Source organism: Dunckerocampus dactyliophorus, chromosome 7, assembly GCF_027744805.1.
Source record: "Dunckerocampus dactyliophorus isolate RoL2022-P2 chromosome 7, RoL_Ddac_1.1, whole genome shotgun sequence".
Lineage (NCBI taxonomy): Eukaryota > Metazoa > Chordata > Actinopteri > Syngnathiformes > Syngnathidae > Dunckerocampus > Dunckerocampus dactyliophorus.
In genome coordinates, this window is record NC_072825.1 from 5,934,334 (window position 1) to 5,954,832 (window position 20,499).

General features: G+C 40.6%; 1 long non-coding RNA gene across 3 annotated transcripts in view; it reads right to left on the reverse strand.

Annotated features, from left to right (window-relative positions):
* The window catches only part of LOC129184682 (uncharacterized), a 68,692-nt gene that overhangs the window by 30,561 nt on the left and 17,632 nt on the right, over nucleotides 1-20,499 (reverse strand). For 2 of the 3 annotated variants that reach the window (XR_008571938.1, XR_008571937.1), the window contains exon 1: nucleotides 4,579-4,669. The exons of the other annotated variant lie outside the window; for it this stretch is intronic. This is a non-coding gene — a long non-coding RNA (uncharacterized LOC129184682). Of the gene's footprint in view, nucleotides 1-4,578; nucleotides 4,670-20,499 lie in introns of those variants that run through there. 3 annotated transcript variants of the gene reach the window in all.

Below are 20,499 nucleotides of genomic sequence, written 5' to 3' on the forward strand. Positions count from 1 at the left end.
CCCTTAGCAAACTGAAAAATGTACAGTTAATCCATCTGATCGATATTGGTATCGGACGATCTCACTCATGGATGATCGGTATCGGCAGCAAATCCCTAGCTTCATGCTTTATTTTTAAGATGTGCAGCGAATACTCTTTTGTTTTTTACAACACTGTCGCCCGTGAAGTGGTGGTCGTATACACGGGGTGGGCTCATCTAGCTAGAGGTGATATCATGTCGTTGAGGAAGGTTTTTCCTTCACGACGTCATGAAAACCTGCAAATTCAAAAGTGACTGTCGTTGAACGCCTCTTCTCTAAAAAGCAGAGCAAACAAGCATGGTAGGTGTTTGTTGCTCATAAACAGACTATTGGGACACACATTAGTCATTATAAAAACATCACTATTGCATTGAATAAAAAATACTATTTGCTTCTTGAGGACCAAGCCACTGAGAGGTCCTGACAACTGGATATAAATCTTACTTTACATGTCAGAGCAAGCTTATGGAGGTCTGTGGAAACATCCCATGAAACTCCACAGCAGGCCTCTGACACGGAGTCATCTATCTGCTCCCTGCCTCTGTCAGCGCTCATCCCATCTCTCCCATGTTGTCACGTTCTCATGTTAGGGGTGTTTGATCTGCCTTTCGGGCAGCTGACCCCCACGCCCCGCAGAAGAAGAAACCTCCGCTGCATCATCACATCTAAAAGCCCTCGTGCCCCGTTTTGCATGGTAAGACTGGTTCAGGTTACCTAATCACAACAAGTGGCTCACATTGAGACTTTGAAGACTGTCGCCAAATAAGGAAATAAATAGTTGCCCGGAGAGAGCAAGATGGTCCTGCTTCTCTGAGGTGCTGCAGATTTAATTCACCAGCTTGCATAACACCAAAATAAAGCCAAACTGGGATGAACGTTGAAACACGTGAAGGGTAATTTCTGTTTTGATCAGCAGTATGACCACATGGAGCACCTTGAGTGTTGCGCTGGGGAATTTTCTTTGATTCAATACGACTTTCAGGCTGGATTGTCGCGTGCAGACTTTTCTTTTAGTCAATGTTGCACAAAGCACGGCAGGAAGCACAGCGTGTTCCCGCCTGAGTCACCCTGACAAATCAACACCAAATGCCTTCCAGAAGCAGGTTTACTGCAGGTAAACACAACAGGCGGGGTTTGGTTTTGACAGAAAACATGGACACAAACATCGAGAGCACAAAGCTAATTGTTACCAAGCGACGTGGCGTCAGAGAGTATGGGAAAAATGATTCCCACGCTTGGCCTTGTGGCCTATTTTTGCACAAAAGCATATTGTCTCCCAAGCAAAAGGAGCAGAAGTGTAGTCATCGACATGTGTTCTTCATCTGGTGTGAAAATGGCACTATGTCAACATTGTGTAGAGAGGACTGCTCAGGGAGGAGAGTTCTTGCATTCCCTGACGAGGTTTGATCGTACACCACAAGTTCCCCAAAGACCGATCACGACAATGTCTGACTTGTGTGAGTCTCTTGGGTTTCATTCTCAATCTCTGGAATAAAAGAGACTTCTCCTCAAGGAGGCCATGTTTACATGACAAAGGTCTCGCTAAAAACTGTAACAGCTTTTCCTGCACAACATTAAAAAGTAGCAGTACAGCCATAGTAAGCACTCCAGACCAGTAGCTGGTGGTGTAATTGGCATATTCATGTAGTAAACCCTGCGTCTGAGAATGCAACGGCTACTACCTTGGTCGCCGGTTAATATGATAGATAAATATATATATTTTTTAATTATGTTCTAAAAGTAACGTGAAAAAAATCTGTCATCAGAAGTGCTTAAATGGTCACTTCTGATGTTGCAACTTGTCATGACGCCATGAAGGGAAAACCTCTTTCCTCATAGCCCGTAGATAGAGGATGAGCTCGCCCGGTGTATATGTGCACCACTTTACAGACTACAGCTTTGAGGAAAGAAGAGGCTTTGCTACACATCTTAAAATAAAGCCTGGAGCTCTGAAAGATGGCTTTCCCGAAAATGTCATGTGGTGTAAACACAACAAAAGGTATTTGAATTCACAACAAAATCAACAAAAATACAAAATTTTAAAACCTGATGCAAGCATTTAAAACAATTTATTAAAACATTTTTGACTTGCTCATAACGCTCTTCTTTGCGTTAAAACATCTTATTTGTCACTGACCCAACAATTCAGGACCTTGAAAATATATAATACAATGTAAAATTTAAATGCATAATGACAATATGGTAGGGCTGTCACCACTTTTACCTAGTTTTGTTGGAAACCCCCCCACAAAACCATCAATTAACAAAATAACACAACATAAACGCATTATTCTGCTGCAACCACAATTTGTAAAAATAAAAAAAATGTATCAAACTAAAATCAACAGTCTAGAGTCAGTCAATAAACATGTACCTTGCCGTTTAATATAGAAAATGGAAAAAAAACAACAACAGTGACGTCGCCGAAGTGCACCGGCGAGGATGCCTGGTGACGTTTGCTATGTTTGACTTTGGCTGCCGCGAACATACTACAGTCAGTGTGAATGCTTATTTTTTGTTGTTGGAACTAGAAATGGGTGCTAAGGATGTAAAATGAGTGTGTGCAAGCAGCCAGTGACGGCACATTTACATAACTGTGAAATGACGACGGTTTTCTGTAAAATTCGTAGGTCTTGTGCCATTGTCTCGGTGTGGTCCATGTGTTACGTCGTGTATCTCTCTACAACTCTGACAAACAAACGCTGTTGCGTTGTGGCACCCGCGGCCCACAATGCATTGCGTGATCACGTGCAAGAAGATTTCATCTTTGCCGCGTGATCCAAGATAGCGGCGTAAACAAACCGGAAGGTATTTTGAACAAGGCGAGCCAAGGCAAAATTTTAGCAAAAACTTTGGATGTTAAACAAAGGGGTGGACGTTAAACAGGGTACCACTGCATAATGAAAACATATAAAAAATATATGACAATATATTGCAATCAACTAATTTAATTTCTACTATGTTACACTCTTCTGCACTCTGGGTCTATGCTAGCGGGCCCACATCCACCCACTGAGACAAAGAGACTGTATGACTGACAAAAGGGCTCACTCCATTGATGCAGTTGTTCTATGGAAGAAACGCACCAAGGTGCTGAAACCAATGAACAGAGTGGCTCCTCTTCCTGCCTGTTTGGAGGCGAGAGACGAAGAAGATCTGTTTTTTATACCTGTATTCATGTAGACATGACCTTACTGTTTTATGTGGAAACAGTACCTTAACTACAGTTGGCAGACGATCCTGTTTTCCAGCTTTTACACCAGTGATTATGAGAAGTTGGACGATGTTCTTAGAAAAAAGGCCATACACAGGTTGCAGTTTATGGGGGAGGTCAGGTTTGCGTGGCCTTCTGATGACCCTGATTTAATTTCATCATTCAAAAGCTTTCAGCTAGTTTATGAGAGGAAGGACTCTTGGAGTGCCCAGTGAGTTTATGAAGGTGTCGTGTGTCGCTATGGCTATTCCTGAAAGCTTAAAGCTCTCTTGAGCCTTAAAGCCTCGGACGCAACGTGGATAGGGCTTTCACTCTCGCTTCATCTGCCCCTCAACAGGCTTCACTTGCTGGCAAGAAGCCCCCCACTCGAGAGGCGCAACATTCACAACAACAATGGCGGCTCTGCATTACTTACTGTACAACAAGAGGAGTGTACACATGCCATGTGCGTGTGTGTGAAGAGCAGAAAGAATTTTTAAAAAAGAGGAGGGGAAATGGCACTTCACCCAAATCTGGAGTGAAACCAAGAGCCACAGAAGTAGACCTGTGGAGAAGAACACAGCAGAACAGTAGTCCTATTCAAAACCAAACCATTTTTCCCTGGCACCCGTCTGAATGGGTTGAAAATGAGATCTTTTTTTTCACAGAAATGCCAGAAGAAATTTACATGAAGGCAGAAAGGAAAGTATTTTTCCTTCATCCTAGTAGAATACTGACTTGACCATAAAAATACCAGACAAGACAAACAAGCTTGACCACACTCCAGTCAATGGAGTTGGTCGGCTATGTGGTCTCCAGATCGCCACTTGGTTGAGACTGCATCATGTTATTCTGACAAAAGACTAAAAGCCAACTGCGGGAATAGTTGGTCTTATTTGTTGAGTGCTATGGTTCATGCTGGAGCACGGCATACTTCTTTAGAAGAGCTGGGCTCTGCACGAGCGTCCAGCCTGAGCGTGTTGTAAAAAAAATGTGATAGTTCCCTTCCTCCATTTATTCATGATAACCCCAGCCATGCATAATAGAGATTATGGTTGGCTTATTAATGATAATAGTCACCTTGCACAACAGTAATATTCAAAAAGACTAGACATAGGCCACAAAGGTCAAGGTACACTTGCTCTTGCACCTGTCATGCGCAACAGACATACCATATACCATATGGTATGGTACAGTATATGGTATACCATATACCATATACCTGACTATTGAGTGCACCTGAACATAAGCCGCACCCACTTAAGTTATACGTATATAAGCCGCACTTGTCTATAACCCACAGGTGGCCACTTTGTAACATGGGATATTTACACAGAAAGACACTATAAACCTTGCAATCCTACCTGCACTCGGTGTTCGCAGTGTCACTCGTTAGCGCTGATGAGACAAAAGACGCTTTTTTTCCATCATGGCATCCAACAGCTGCCACGGTCCAATCAGTCCAAGCAGAAGCTGTAGTAATTCAACATTTGATCAAAATTACTTAAGATCTGTCAGCTCAAAACACAATCGTTGCACAAGACTTCAAAACATATTCATGTCCCCTTCACTGCTTCCTAAATCTGCACTCAACACATCATGGGAACTGCAGTTCTTTTAGCCATAAATTAGCCGCATCATTTTAAGATGCAGCGTTCAAAGCGTGTGAAAAAAAATAGCAGCTTATAGTCCGGAATTTACAGTAAATAACGTGATCGTTCCTCTGGTTAGGTATTGACAATAACCACTGCTAGCCAAAAAGATTCACAATACAATGCATTTCACGATACAACAATATAACAATAATATTTCGATACTGTGATTGGATGAAACAAAAACGAACAAAAATAGTTTCTATTTTGCAGCATATTTTAACCAAGTACAAACAGCAATAGTGCAAAAACAATGACACTGTTTTAGTGCAGCATAACTGTAAAGAAGGTTTTATATTAGGTGTCTGAAAAACTGTGACACCATATAAACTCAGAAAACACATCTGATGTACCCCTAGTAGGTGCCATTTATTAAGTATAGAAGCCTAACAGTATAAATAGTGAGTACAGCATAGTCGTAGTGACCTAATCAGCCCTATGTTTTCCGTGTTAACGGAATGGCGGCATTAGCAATTAGCATTAAAAAAAACGGAATTTACTGTTAAAGTTGGAATCTTGCGGAAATTGACACTGACTGAAATGCTGTCATCATAAAGACAAGCAACGTTCGTGTGGGGAAGTATTTCCCCGGCGGACCACTCAATCATGGCGGAATCTCATGACAAACACTAAACCGCCCCCTTCTAAACTAAAAATGTCAAAATGGCGACCCGAAACACTGGCAAAAGTTGGAGGAAAAACTCCTCTTATGGCGCGTGAATGGAATAGGTTAGCCTAGTTCAGCATAGCATGCTAGTGCCGCTGTGTGTGCGACTCAGGCTGGAAGAGTGTGTTTACACCGTGCTGTGTTTTACCGCTTTAATGTAAGCAGTGCTTTACAACGCACGCTGACCTCGTGCAAGATCTGAGTGAAAAAAATACGAGAGGCACGTTTCTTAACAGATATTCTCAACACACACAATACACCTCTGGCCTTCAAAATAAGAGCGCAGTTTGCCATCTTGTGTAATTGTGTAACCAAAATAAGAATGTCATAAAAAATATCTTACGTTGTATTGGTGACTACATCTTTCTTAACCACAGGCACGGGCATTACAGTTTTTGTAGCAATGTGTGCAGAGGCTGACATCCCATAAGAAAAGTTAGCCAGGCTACATCTATTTCTGAAATACTGGGCAATATTGTCCAATGATGTATTGCATCAATAAATGTAAAGGTTTTTGCATTTAATTCATGGACATTTTATTCACTAATCTAAAAAGCACATACTCTATGCTGGTGAAATAAGTGTAAAAGTTAAAAAATGTAATAAAAAAATAAATACAATTTGGGAAAAAAACTGAATATGGGAAATATTTTAAGGGATTTCATAGGGCCCTATCACCGGAAAGAGACAATGACCCGGATGAGGTTGGACTATGTTGACAATAAAAGAAGTAAACTTAACACACATCTCTTGATTGAACAACACAACATTTTGCTTTTGAATAGAAAAATGAACATTGGGACAGTTTTCTCCACGAGCGAGGTGACGAACGAGATGGCTGTGCGTGTTTGTATTCCTGCCGTGTGTCATATTTTTGTGAGACACTTCTTCCATACTGCAAAGTCCTTATGCTGCTTTGTCCCATCCACACTATAAAAACCAAAGTGAGTCCACACTTTTGATTTAAACCATCCTGGCGCATCTTTCCATTGAACTTCACTGGCCAGGTATGCCCTAGTGTGGCGTGTTTTTTCTTCTTCTTCTGTGACTTCCGCCCAATTTCCTGCCATTCTGGGGAGGAGCTCCTCCTGGATGACATGTAAAATGGCGAATCACTGAGGAGGAACGGTGAAAGAAGTTTACACCGGATACATTGTTATCACAATAAAAACAAAAACAATACATGGCGGGAGTGTCTTGATACATCGATATGTCGTCACACAGCTACTCAAAATAATCCACAAATTCTAAAAAATATGTATGCTTGCTCGTGTAAGAGCACATTTGTCATTTAATGAATGTAATAGTTCCATCTGCAAGTAATTCATGACAACTGCTGCACTGAAATACAGAAATACCCAGAAAAACATGACAAAATCCGCAGCCATGGTGTGCATGCTCATCATGCGCTATGATGTGCACATGTCATCTAGAAGAATGTGATGATTCCTTCTGCGAGTTATTAATAACTGGAATCTGGCACAATAGAAATAACCAGAGATACTCAAAATAATCCACAAAATGACAGTTGGGTCGGTTTATTTCTGTTTTGTGTAAAAAGAGTCAATGAATCAACTTGTTTCGCGATTGTAATGCGTCCCACAACACAGCAGTTAAACTAGTTTCACTCCCCTCTATCAGTGTGACTTTTCAGCATCTTGCTATTAGTCATATGCATAAATCAAATTAAAGTGCTGAAGTAAACGCTTATAATTTTGGATGATTCATCCAATATTCCGTAGATCTTCCACGGCGATTGAAGACTGGAAGAAAGACAAAGAAAAAGAAGATGGAAAGCTGGCAAAAGGCATGCAGTGCTTATGGGGCGTTTTGTAAATGTGAGGGCGAGTCAGTCAACAGATCCCGTCAGCTGAGTCTATGTGCTTGCACTTTATATTATATACTCTGGCAAATCCATTCAAATCACACAGCATCCTGTTTGGCTCAGGCCGAGGGGTGGGCTTGTGGCTGGTTGCTGACTGCTTCCAATGCTTTTGCAGATGCACGGGAAGTTTTAAACGTTGTGTTCGTTCACCGGCTACTGCACGAGTCCAGCTTTACAGCTTTGGCACAGCTGCTGCTGCGGAAACAGAACTTTGTAGGTGTTGGACTGAGTCATGCTGTGAGAGAAGCAGAAATGTAGAACGCGCGTGTGAAGGAAGACACCCTTATTGTACGTTTCGCGCCAGAGTTCCACCGGATTAACGAGGACGAAAACAAACAAGACTCAGTTATGGTCTCAGGTCGTGTGAGTGACAAAGCCAAAGCAAATGGAACAGCAACACACTGAAGTGGTGTTGTTCACCATGGAAGAAGTCTGAATTGAGCCAAAAACTGTTGTAAGGCACACTGTCAACAGGAAAGAACCTTTACGACGATTTGAGAATGTTGTCTAAAGACAAACAGGAGGATTTCTTTTGGGATGGAAACATTTCCAGGCTTGATTCAGTGGATTACATAAAGATTCAATGGATCATATAAAATGGTGACATACTGTAAAAAATGTTTGCACTGTTGGATCTTAAGGAGGTTCTACATAGAGCTTCAAAATGCAAAAAGAAGAAATGGGAGTGAGACAAAAAAAATTTGAGTAAGCAATTTAATGCAAACAAGCATTAAAGTGAAAAAGGCTGTTCATCAGCTGATCAAAGGTTAAAAGACCACAGCCTTAAAAAAAAACAAAATCTTGGCAAAAATGTGGATTCAATGTGATTTTCAGGTATTCACACTGTCATGAGCTCTTGATGGCAAAGACAAAAAAGTTTTCTGTCTTTGAAATCGGATTGTTGAGCTGCATAAGCAAGCAGTGCGCCATTGCTGCTGAGGTTGGACGCAGTAAGAGTCATTTGAAACATCTTCAAAGATTTTGACAAAAAAGGCAAGTGGTAAACCCCCAAAAAATGCCACCGGCCATGAGCCGGAGGATCCGACAGGCTGCCCAACACGGGACGATCCTCGGTCCAAATGAAGATTGTTATTGGAGGCGAATGCAGTCCAATAACCATCAGAAGGCATCTGCAAGAGAAGGGTTTTGAGACAAAAAAGTGTCTTCAAAGGCCTCGTCTCCTTCAACACCACAACATTTCCTGTTTGGAATTTGCACAACAGTACCAATCATGGGACATTGAAAGGTGGAAGAAAGTTTATTCCCTGATGAGGAAAAAAAATAACCTCGACGGTCCTGATGGCTTCCAACGTTACTGGCATGACAAGGAGATCCCACCTGAGATGTTTTCCACACGGCACAGTGGATGTTGGCGCCATCATGATCTGGGCTGCTTTTTCCTTCAATGAAACAATGGAGCTTCTGGTTGTGCAGGGGCGTCAAAGGGCAGACGGCTATGTGGAGATGTTGCAGGGGGCATCCTTCATGACTGAAGGCCCTCGTCTGTGTGGTAATGACTGCCTTTTCAACAGGATAACGCTGCAGTTAACAATGCCAACCTGACAAAGGACTTCTTCCAGAGGAATAACCTCGCTCTTATGGACCATCCTGTGTGTTCTCCTGATCTAAATCCAATTGAGAATGTTTAGAAATGGATGGCAAGGGAAGTTTACAAAAATGGACATCAGTTCCAGACAGTGGCCTCCGTGAAGCCATTTTCATCACCTGGAGCAACATTCCCACTAGCCTCCTGGAAACATGGGCATCAAGCATGCCCAGACCAATTTTTGAGATAATTAACAAGAATAGTGCAGCTACTCATGACATTAAACATTTTATTTTTATTTATTTTTTTTGTGTCATTCCCATTTGTTTTTGCATTCTGAAGCTCGACTTAAAGGAAAACAGCACCTTTTTTGGAATTTTGCCCATCATCCACAAGCCTTATGTGAGACATGAGCACATATGTCGTTCTCTTTTCTGTGCGTTCTAAAGATATAAAGAGACAGCACATTACAGCACGTAATGGGAAACACGTATTCCGCCTATAAAGCAAGCCTTGGGAAAAATACTCCAAAAAAAGTGCAATTTTCCTTTAAAATCCAACAGTGCAAAAGTTTTTAACTGGTCTTAAAATTTTGATCAGGACTGTATAAGCCACCCCTGAATATAAGACAAGCCCTTTTTCAGGAACATAGAAGATAAAATCAAAAATCCCCAAGATGTACTATGCTTCCAATATCAGTGGAATAACATCCGGTAAATTGCAATAAAATAGCACATCCTATTTCTAAGCTGCTTGACACTTTGATAACTCTGCTTCATTAATCAGCATTATCTTACAATTAGCATCATAACTCCTCCTCGTTAACAAACTTTGGGGCACTTCTTTTCCAGCAGGTCCCTGTAACGCAGCTGCATTTCTGCCAGTCACTGGGTGTTGTGTGTGAGTGACAGGAAGAAGAGCTCTGATGACCAGGATATAGGATGTCCTTTTTTTTCAGGTGTTAGGGATTTTGTGAGGCCAACAGTTGGGATTTTTGGATATTAGCTGAATTGATATTGTTTGAAAATCCAAAGAAATCAAGTTCCACTGCTTTGATTTATGTGAACCTTGCCCTCTAGCACCCTCAGGATTTCCTTGAACATCGTGAATTTATTTTTCCTTCAATGATAGTAACTTTTATTTTGGTAAAATACTATCATTTCAAGGTCAATAACTGAGGTTTTGATACTATCTATCATGTTGCACTGTGGAAACATAAAGATGAATATATGAATGCATTTGTGATTGTGTCTAAGAATAATAGTTACTGAGATCTAAAAGAAAATATAATTGAAGCTTCTTTTCGTTCTTTCATCCGCCTAAATCGATGTCAACTGTCCAAATAAAACTCAGTTCAGACAGCAGGAGGTAAAGTCTGAAAGTTGAGCGTAGCTCCCAACGCAGCGGGCCAATAGAGGCATCCTGTAACGAGTCATGACCAGATGTATCAACTGGTGAAGTGCCATGCCATGCACATTTCAAGTGTAGCTGACATATGCCAGAGCATAAAAACGAAAGCTGATGTTTTTTGTGACTCACTGCGGTACGCCAACATTTTTTCTATTTACAGACTTTTGGTGATAGTTGAAAGCTTTTCTTCTCCATCATGCCAGTGTGGATTTTAATGATTTGTTTGTTGTTTTCTCTTTTTGTGTGTGTTTTTTTTTAACATTCCTTGTTATGGTCATGCTCATGCAGAGCTGATATGACGCCATCTGCTTCCATTTAGTTAAACAAAGGTTCACTTTGAGAGGGTTGCTATGAAAAAAAAAAATTGTGGTGCCCACGGCAAAACAATGAGAACAATAAGCAAAGATTAATTACCCCAAACAAAAGTATATTGTTCTAGTCAAATCATCAAAATTTACACTCATTGTCAAATGAAACAGTCAATAACATGAGGACCCTTTGAGTATTTTTCCCAAATAATCCAGTGTTGGTCATAGTTTTAACCCAATAATTAACAGGCGGCGAACTTAATGTTTGGTTATAGGACCTACGCCTCCTGACACTCCATAATGTTTATTGTGACACTGGTTAACAATAACAGACACCATCCTCCCCCATAAACGACAGCAACCAACAGTTACAATATACTGTAATTATGGTAGAAAATCAGTTTTTGTCATTAATTTGTTCCGAAAGATCAGATGAAAACCGAAATGTACAAAAACCGAGGTCATTTTTCCCTTAGGAAACAATGTAAATCCAATGAATCCGTACACCCAAAAACATGAACAAAAACACATTTTATAAAGAATAATTGTAATCTTACATTCAAAAACAATGCAAAATATTTCAATTCAAGTACACTGGCAACAAAGACTGATGGGAAATTAATGGAATGCGGTTCCCAATGCTGGCAAGGTTAGCTCATCAAGTACAGTGAGACATCGGTTAGCGTTCGCCTCGGTAAGAGTGTTTTTTGGTTAATGTCAAAAAGTGCCTCGGTTTTCGTACATTTTCCAGTTAGCGTACAATATGGTGTGCGTATTGTATTGTTATTCATGCACCGCCTGAGTCTGTGTTCTTTTGTATTTTTATCACAAACGTCCTTGTTAGCATCCTTAGCTTGCTACCGGAAGACAGCAACATCATCCATCCATGATGTCATCAGCGGTTGACATCATGCTAACACAAAACATGTTTTTATAGTTGAACATTTAAGGTTACTTTTACCTTCATTGAAGATCTGACTGTTCCCAAAGGCACAATCTAGTGGCGACCCACCTGTTTTGTCATTTTACAACTCTCTTTGGCTCCATTTTGGGTTGCTGAGTTGAGAAACGCTATTGAATTCAAAATATAACTCATGGCAAAACAGGAAGGTGCTGTCCGTGTGGTCTCTTGCTACCACATCGTGTCTTTGGGAAGAGTCAGGTCAAGAATCCCGGCTATGAAGGTAAAAGTAACCTAAAGTTTATTTATCCATTTCATTCATCATTTATATGTATTTATACACATTTCCAATTGTTTCTAATTGTGAAACTATACAAATGTGTTTCTGTGTTGTGTTGTGTTTTTGGCTTTCTGGAATGGATTCATTGGATTTACATTTACATTCTTATGGTAAAAATGAATTTGGTTAGCATCCGTTTTGGTTATAGTCAGACCTTCTGGAACAAATTAATGATGGTAACCAAGGTTCCACTGTAGTCCAAAAACTTGTAATTTGGTACCTCTATTGTCTGTTTTCTCTGGACCCTCAACACTTTAGTTAGTTGGTGTGTGAATTAGAATGCTAGGTGGTGGATCATCAGTCAGGGACTGATTAAGATTGGATTTAGGACTTTTCTCCAAGCCAGTCCCAATTGTTATGGGTACTAAATGAAAAAGATGTGTGACATCCACTGTCTAACTGCTAGAGTCTATTTGAATTAAGAGTCTCAGCTTGAAGACATTCGCAGCTGTTTGGACATAAAATGTTAAGCGCCTCTTTAATTTAGCTCGCAGAGGCAATCCTGGCAGAGGGTTTTGTTTACGACACAAACATTTTGGCAAGAATGCTGTATAATTCTGTCTACTAGAGGGTGACAATAAGATATTAAGCACTTTTTGTTTCTTATTTTGTTCATATGCTGGTTTTGTTCTCAGTGTGGTGATCGGTTGGAAGGCTAAATGTGAAACCGCTGACAGCCTCTACCCCTTACTGACAGCTCTGGGAGGACGGGACCGCAAAGGTTGAGTGGATTGTCACAGGCACTAATTTTACCCCTGGTGGCCCACAGATAAGGGCTAAGGAACGTCATATGAATATATGTCAGTGTTTGTAAAAAAGTCAGGAATCAATGTCACCACCAGTACCACCACATAAAAAAATGTCTTGATGTACAACTGCAATAGATAATTTTTTAAATTGGTGTAATAAACTAGCCGCCTTGTGCAGAGTGGCAGTCTCAGCTGCCGCCATAAAGCCCATCCACGATGGCATCAGGCTGGCCCTGAGGGATGGCCCTTTTGGGGCTGGAGAAAGTGCAGCTGTGATGGAAGCTAAAGTGTTTTTCCGTATGCATCACGAACTCCCGTGTGCATATCACGTACACAGGCAAATACATGTGCAGAAAGTCTTTCCATACATGTCAACATACTGCTTGATGTTCTCAGATGTTTACAAGGGTCACTGTTAATACAGTATAGCCACAAAAGGCAAACAACAGTACACCCATAGGAGAGGCTCATGAATATTGCAATAAAGTCTTTCTAAAGCAAAAGCAGAGACATCCAGGCTGGCTATCACGCCACAGTCTGACAGAATATCAAACCTGAGAGGCTGGAAAGCAAAGTCCAGTGACTGACCACCAGGATCTGGTTCCAGCGTCCAGCAGGCATTTGGGGAGATGCCTCAAAAGGTGTAGTGTGACCTCCACTTAGTTCAGGTCATTTATTAGTCATGACTGGCGACAGCACCTGCTGCTCAGCTCCAAATGAAGCTGTCATAAATCTGATCACATTAGAGGAAAATGGCAGTGTCACAAGCCTGGCCAGTTTGCTCGGAGCAGCCGGGGCGGTTCACGGGGGTCACACATTTGGCTTTACACTTCGAGCACAACCATTTCCATTTACAAGTCCCCAAGGTTCTGATTGAACAGAACCTCATTTGTGGAGACCTTTAGCCTGCCTGCCGCAAACAATCCCCTACTTAACTCTGAGGGACCACCGCTGACATGTAGGAGCAGCAGCATGCACAATGCTGACATGGTGCATTATAGTGCTACTCCATTTAGATCTGGACTGTTGGCAGAGACTCTAAATAGGGGCTTAGGACCCAAACTTAGTTGAGAGAAGAAGACCAGTGAGGAAAACCGATCCCAAGAGAAAAGCGTCGCAGCAGGCTGGATTTTTCCTGTATGGAAAAACTGTCAAGGACATTCTGGCAAGGATCCGGCATTTGCAGAAAGAAACCGGCGCAGCTATCATTTGCAACAAAATGAACAAAGATCAAATGTCTAACGTGTACCCTTAAAGTTAATGGTTCTGAACTATGGACAAAAACAACATGGCCAGATTTCAGTTTTAAATAGAACTCATTTGGTTTCTGGGCAGTCATGCTTAGCGATGAGACGTTAAAGACCAATGATTTGCATCAGCTACTAGTAATAATGCCTAAAAAAAAGCTGCCGTTTTTCCACCTTTTATTGTATTTTGCTTCTGTATAAAAGGCACTGACGCGGAAGGGAGAACAAAGTTGACCTGGCAATTTACTTCAGTGGTAGAAGAAGCAGGAAGACGCCAGTGTAAAGTGACACCCGAGAATGTGCCATCCTGTCCCGTTGTGTTAGAAGTGATTTTAAACAGGACACCAGATGCTGGTGTTGATGCCATCTAATGACTGCGGGATGCCTTGTCGCTGTGTGAAAGCTCACAGAGCAATAATCGCTGGGTCCTGTATAAAAGGCAAGCGTGAATAAATGCCGGAACTTCAACAAACGTCATCAATGTCACTCACTAGTCTGGATCCTACAACAAAAACATTTGTTAAAGCTAATAATGAAATCCTTTCATTTAAACTGACAATCATTGGAAATAATCAGAAGGATACTACAAGGAGGCCAAAGTGCAAATTATATTGGACATGCCAACAGCATGTTTGGGACACACTGTCCTGGATATTTGGTTTCAAGGAATTGTGCCCTCGTAAAGCTCTGCTCTACTTTTAACTCCTCATTTGCCTGCTAATCAAACAGGGCTTTTGCTCATAATCACAGTCCTGACCGGACCGGTCGTCTTTGGTTTCCTGCTGACGCGGGGAGTTTGATGGGCAAGGCCTGCAGAAACATCTAGAAGGTGATAATAGACTCTGGCCAGCAAGGTCACGGAACCATCTGGAGCCACCAGGGGCAGCTGTCTTGCGCGCTCATCCCCGCACCCTCTGTCGGACTTGTGTTGACAACAAAGGGGACCAATCTTATTCTAAAGCGCGTTAGATGACTTGGTGTTTGTGGCGACGCTCGGGGACCATGAAGATGGAGGTGGCATGAAGGTCTTTGCTATTTTGGCAAATCTATTCCTTTATTGGGTGGGAAAGCTGGACCTGCATCCACATACCAAAGTGAACTCGATGTTAAACTCAAAAATATAATGATCATAAACACTTTCTAAGCTTGGCAGGGATGAAAGAAAGGGATAAATGCTAAGGGATTTAAAGCTCGGTGTAGCACCTTGAAAGTCAATAGGTTGAACTATTGGAGATGAACCGAAACCCCAGGGAGAAGGGCAAAGTCGATGGCTGCACAAACAATCAATCGTTAAAGGTCTATTATAGTTCATAGGTCCCACAATAGTATTAATGTAATAGCTTACCATTTTCAGCGATGTTGGGCTGACCAGGATGTGACCTAATGGCGACATGTATTTCACGTAACACGCTAGTAGATGGACCCTGCTTCGAACTTAATGTGATACTCAACATTGTGTTCTTCAAAGCATTGTTAGTTAGCGCACGAGTGATACACTTCACTTTCCACACACACATGATATAAAACAATAGCTCCCCAAAATGTATTGATAAGAACAAAACAGATCAGTAGAAAATCGGATCATAATGCGTGTAATGGACACAACACCATAGCTCTGATTTTGAATCGGAGACATTTTGTTAACGTCTCAATATTGATGAAAAAAATGGAGGAATAACAATAATAACAATAATATTTTGAAGGTCATAATGGGTGCTTATGCAGACGTCAGCTCATTTGCATATAGTGTAGTCTTCCTTGAATCAGTTTCAGTGACATTGTGTGACTATGACTACGCTCTTTACGTTAACGGGTTGTAACGTTTTGTCGGAATGTGGTCAAAGTATATGTTTGGATACAGCAAAATGCCTTTGGTGCACAATGAGCTGTTATACTTGGGAAATCACTGAAACTTAAGTTCCACCGTTTTGTATTATTTCTTTCATCTTTGTGACAAACTTTTGCATGTCACAAAATGGCGATGGGCAAACAGGCTGAAATTCACATCTGATCGTGTTTTATACACAACAGACACGAAGAAAGAATTCAACACTGTTTCCCCAATTTATTCAAAGTGTTTGCACTATATTTTTATATTGTTATAGCTGCAAATCACTGTAGTCTATGCCTCAAGGCCCTCCAAGGAATGGCACGATCTCTGGTACCCCTTTCAGGAGAATTAGCATTTAATGCTAATGAGCTGTGTTTGTCCACACCTGTCTCTGCCAGTGTGTGCCCCCAAGAAGCGCTATTGTCTTTTAAGATGTGCAGTGAAGTCTTTTTTTTTTTTTTTAAATAAAGCTGTCCTCTGTATTGTGGAGGCCAGTGCCAAGGCTGCATTTAAGACATGTGGTGAAGCATGCTTTTTTTTTGTGCTGGGTATATGTACACAAGGTCAGCTCAAAGGAAGGAGGTTTTTCCTTCATGATGTCATCAAAACTTCAAAAGCAAGCATTTGATCTTTTCTGAAAAGTGGAGCAAAAAAGTGAGGGAAATTATAGATATTTCTCACATTTGGTGCTCAAAAATAAACTCTACGGAAACATATTGTTTTAGCATATCATTAAAAAGTCCCTTTTGCATGTTAGAGAAAATATCATTGCGTGATGACACAAACAAAAGGTTTGCTGAAAAGAAAGATTTTAGTTATTTTACTCTTGTAAAACATCTTTAAACAACAATTAAAGCAACATTTTCTTTTTTAAACAATCGACTCTTGTCTTCTCGGCTACAATTCTAAAGCACTCACACAGTGAACAGTGACTCTTCTTACAGCCAGTAAGAGCAGTTTGGTCTTTTACAAGCAGTAACAACAACCAGATGGCCCAAATCAGAGGTAATACTATGCAATAGAGAGTTGCAAAGGATCTACCACACAGCCAGTCTCCCTGCAGGACACAACTGCTAAAATAGCCAAATATGCAGTAGCAACATCCTCCTCGAACAAAAGAGTTGACTTATGAGGAGAGATGTCGAAGGCATGTTAGCGAGAAGATGGACACCTCTCACAACAGGTGGCAAGGATACAACGTCGCAGAGGGGGCTAGGGGGGTGATATGCATTCATTTATCCAGACACAGAAGGTGGTGTCAAGGGGACTTGCTGAAAATAGATAGCCCTGCATTGTGTCAGTGCTGTCCAGACAGCAGGCTGGTTAACGGTCCAGAGGGATGTATGGGAAGGAGTTAAAAGTTAAATTGTAGTTGTGGCAATATGAATGAAGACAAGGTTAGATAATAACGGGTGTTTTGATTAGCTGACTTCAGCATTAACGAAGGCCTTGTTCATATTGCTAGTACCAAACGGATACTGAAGTTCCACTATCCATAAAAGCTCACACCATCCAAATCATCTGTCAGTTAGGAGGTGCAGTTGTCTCGTTGTTCGCTCTATGAACTTGTAGATGTTTGGCTTATGGTGTGTGCAAACCTAGCAATTTATCAGCAACGGTATTTCCCATGCAAATACACATAGCACCCATTGTTTGCTATGGAGCATTAGCCCTGCTCCAGAGAATGAATGCCTGCAAAGACAGATTTCAATGCAATGTATCTAGCAGTGTAAACACAATTGTAACGACTAATTAAGCGTCGAGCAAGGTGGTCCCGTTCGGTGCGGCGATTAAGAGTCACTATGTAAATATCATGTACTTCCTAGCGATTAATGACGTAAACATCCAATAAGCAAATGTCAGAGTTTAATCATTAGTCAACATGTTCTATTACAACAGGGGGTTTCAAAGTGTGAGGTGAAGAAAAACATTTTTCAAACGAGATAAGTTAACTTCAGTTACGTTTAACGGCAAAAATAAATCGATTTTTAGTTCGTACAGTAAGGGAGAAAACAGAGCCTGGTCCAAGCAGAAAACACCAGAAAATATGCTCCAGAAAGTACGTTTTTCAGGGGTTGGGGAGACCCCAACAGTATTTATTGTCTTGAGGGGCCACACTATGAAAAATCCTGTAGTGGATTATTAGTTCTCATTAGTATTGTCGCTAGAGTCGAGCCACCGTGTTGGCCGCTGTGTACGGCAGACATAACATAAACACAATGAAGAACATTCCACAAGAAGGAAAATAAAGTGCAGCTGAACTCTTTGCTCTGGACTGAACTGAGTAATTAAAAAGGAAATGAGCCAAGACAACGAGAAGATAAGAAATCCCAGAAGCGAGTCTTGAGTGGCTCTGTTCTCTTGATGAACTGCAAACATTTATAGTCTCTTTCAAACAGTTAAAAGATGTTAAGTGTATTCAAGTACCACTGTTCCATAGTATTTTACTGGACTCTTTCAGGGTTAATCTCCTGCAACTGATGTCAACTACTAAGTCTTAGATGCCTTGATGAAAAGAATGAAAGCAAAGGAAATCCGTTGTCAGTGTCAATGGCTACGTTTACATGCAGTCAAATAACCCTGTCATAACCGGAAGATTAGCAATATCCCGGCTGCCACGGCCATGTAAACACCAATAACCCTTTTGAAAAACCGGAATATCCTCATATTCCGTTTTTTAAAAATCACAACATTACCCCTGGGTTACTCATTTTCTAACCCGAAAATGGGGTCATGTATACACCAATCAGGATATCCCGATCAAAAGGAACATTAATTTGTGTTCTGCGCATGTTCTATTCGAAAGGAATCTTGTGTCTTTGGCAGGAACTGCTTGTAAACATGACGACATGCAAAACCCCACACTTTTGGAGCGAGGGGGAAACAAGCCACCTTGTTAGTGTGGTCAAAGACAGGAACATTATGTCTTTTATTGACGGTAGAACGTACCGCAATAGCGAACTCTATCAGAAGGTGAGCAAGCAGTTACGCGAAGCAGGGTTTGTACAAACACATCTTCAAAAGCGTCCGGGGGACTCTGGGGATATAGCATGGACGTGGATGGCGCAGCTCCGGCTCCATTTTGCCAAAAATTCAACCAGTGTGACTGTGCTAAAAATACCTGGACACTGGACAGCGCAGGTGAAGTTTCCTCTATTCCCGTTGTTTTTTGTAAGAGAATCAGGTCTAAATTAATTATGGATATAAACAAACAAGTAAACAACAATTAAAGGCAAATGCCTTCACATTTTATTTGAATAAAGTGCAACTAACATCTCTGCAAAAGGTGCATGAAAGGTCAGTGCTGTGTGAAATCCCATGGCGTCTTCGGAGTTGGTTGGAGAGATTTATCGTGTTGTATTTTACTTCACCTTTACATATTCTACAAACATCGAGCGACTTTTTTAGAACATCTCCCTCTTTGCCTAAGTGTTTCCACACACTGGACCGCAAAGGTGGCTTAATTATTTCTCCCTCACCGGCTTGTCCTCCGCCATCCGCTATGTTTTGCTATGCTATGTTTTGTCGTCTGCTGCTGCGTGGCCATGACGTCACAGACAGGCAGACTGAATAGAGTAACGTTTAACGTCTTTATCATTGGTTTGGTTTGGTTTAGTTTATTTGAACATGAAGGTTACAATGGAATACATCTCGTGAATCATTTTTTGACAGTTCCACATGTCCAAAAGGAGTAGGAAGAAGCAAAGCTTATTTAATCCTACCCCCCATCCATTCTACATCTAGTACAGTACATGTAGTTCACTTCCTGGATTCCATGTCATGTTTTCAGTGATAGTCAGGATAACACATAATAGATAACGGTGAGATAACCCTCCCCCCAAAAAAAGAGAGAACATTCATAATAATGATAATAATGATGACAATACTAAATAAATAAATAAATAAATAAGAACAAAGCTTTTTTTTTTTCCCTTTCCTTTTTTTTTTTTTTAAACACAACAAAGAAAATTATATATAAAAAATAAATAAATAAATAAATAGAAATAAATAAATAAAAAATAAAATTTAATTAAATAAATAAAAAATAAAATAAAATAAAATAAAATAAAATAGAAAATTAAAAAATAAATTAATTAATAAATTAATAAATCATTGAAAGTGATAATAAAAAAAAACAACACAGGTCCATGTACTTAAATCCAATGCTTTATTTCCTACCTTTTAAATAATGTTAGATCGATACACGTCGTCCGGAATGGCAACTTGACAAACACAGATCGATGTAGTTGGATCATAGGAATATAAATTGATACATCCATGTAGTAGATGAATTATTACACCCCTAATATAAATACAAACAAAAGATGAATGAAAGGGATAAATGAACATTTAAGGTTACTTTTACCTTTATTGAAGACGTGATTCTTGACGTGACTGAAAACAGGAGGGTGGTAGTGGTTGATCTCGCTGCCACGTTGCATCTTTGGGGACAGTCACGTCTTCAATGAAGGTAAAGGTAACCTTAAATGTTCATTCATCCATTTCATTCCTCATTTATATGCATTCAGAATTGTTTTATGCATGTAAAACTCTAAATATGTATTTTGTGTTAACATTTTTGAGAGTCGACCGCTGATGACGTAACGTAGCTGACTCCCGGTTCCAGTTACCATTTTGTTTAGCTGGCTAAATGCTAACAAGGAAGGACGTTTTGTGATAATAATAAAAAAACATTTAGAACACAGTTGGACTCATGCAGTGTATTAACAACACGGCAAGAGGCACGCA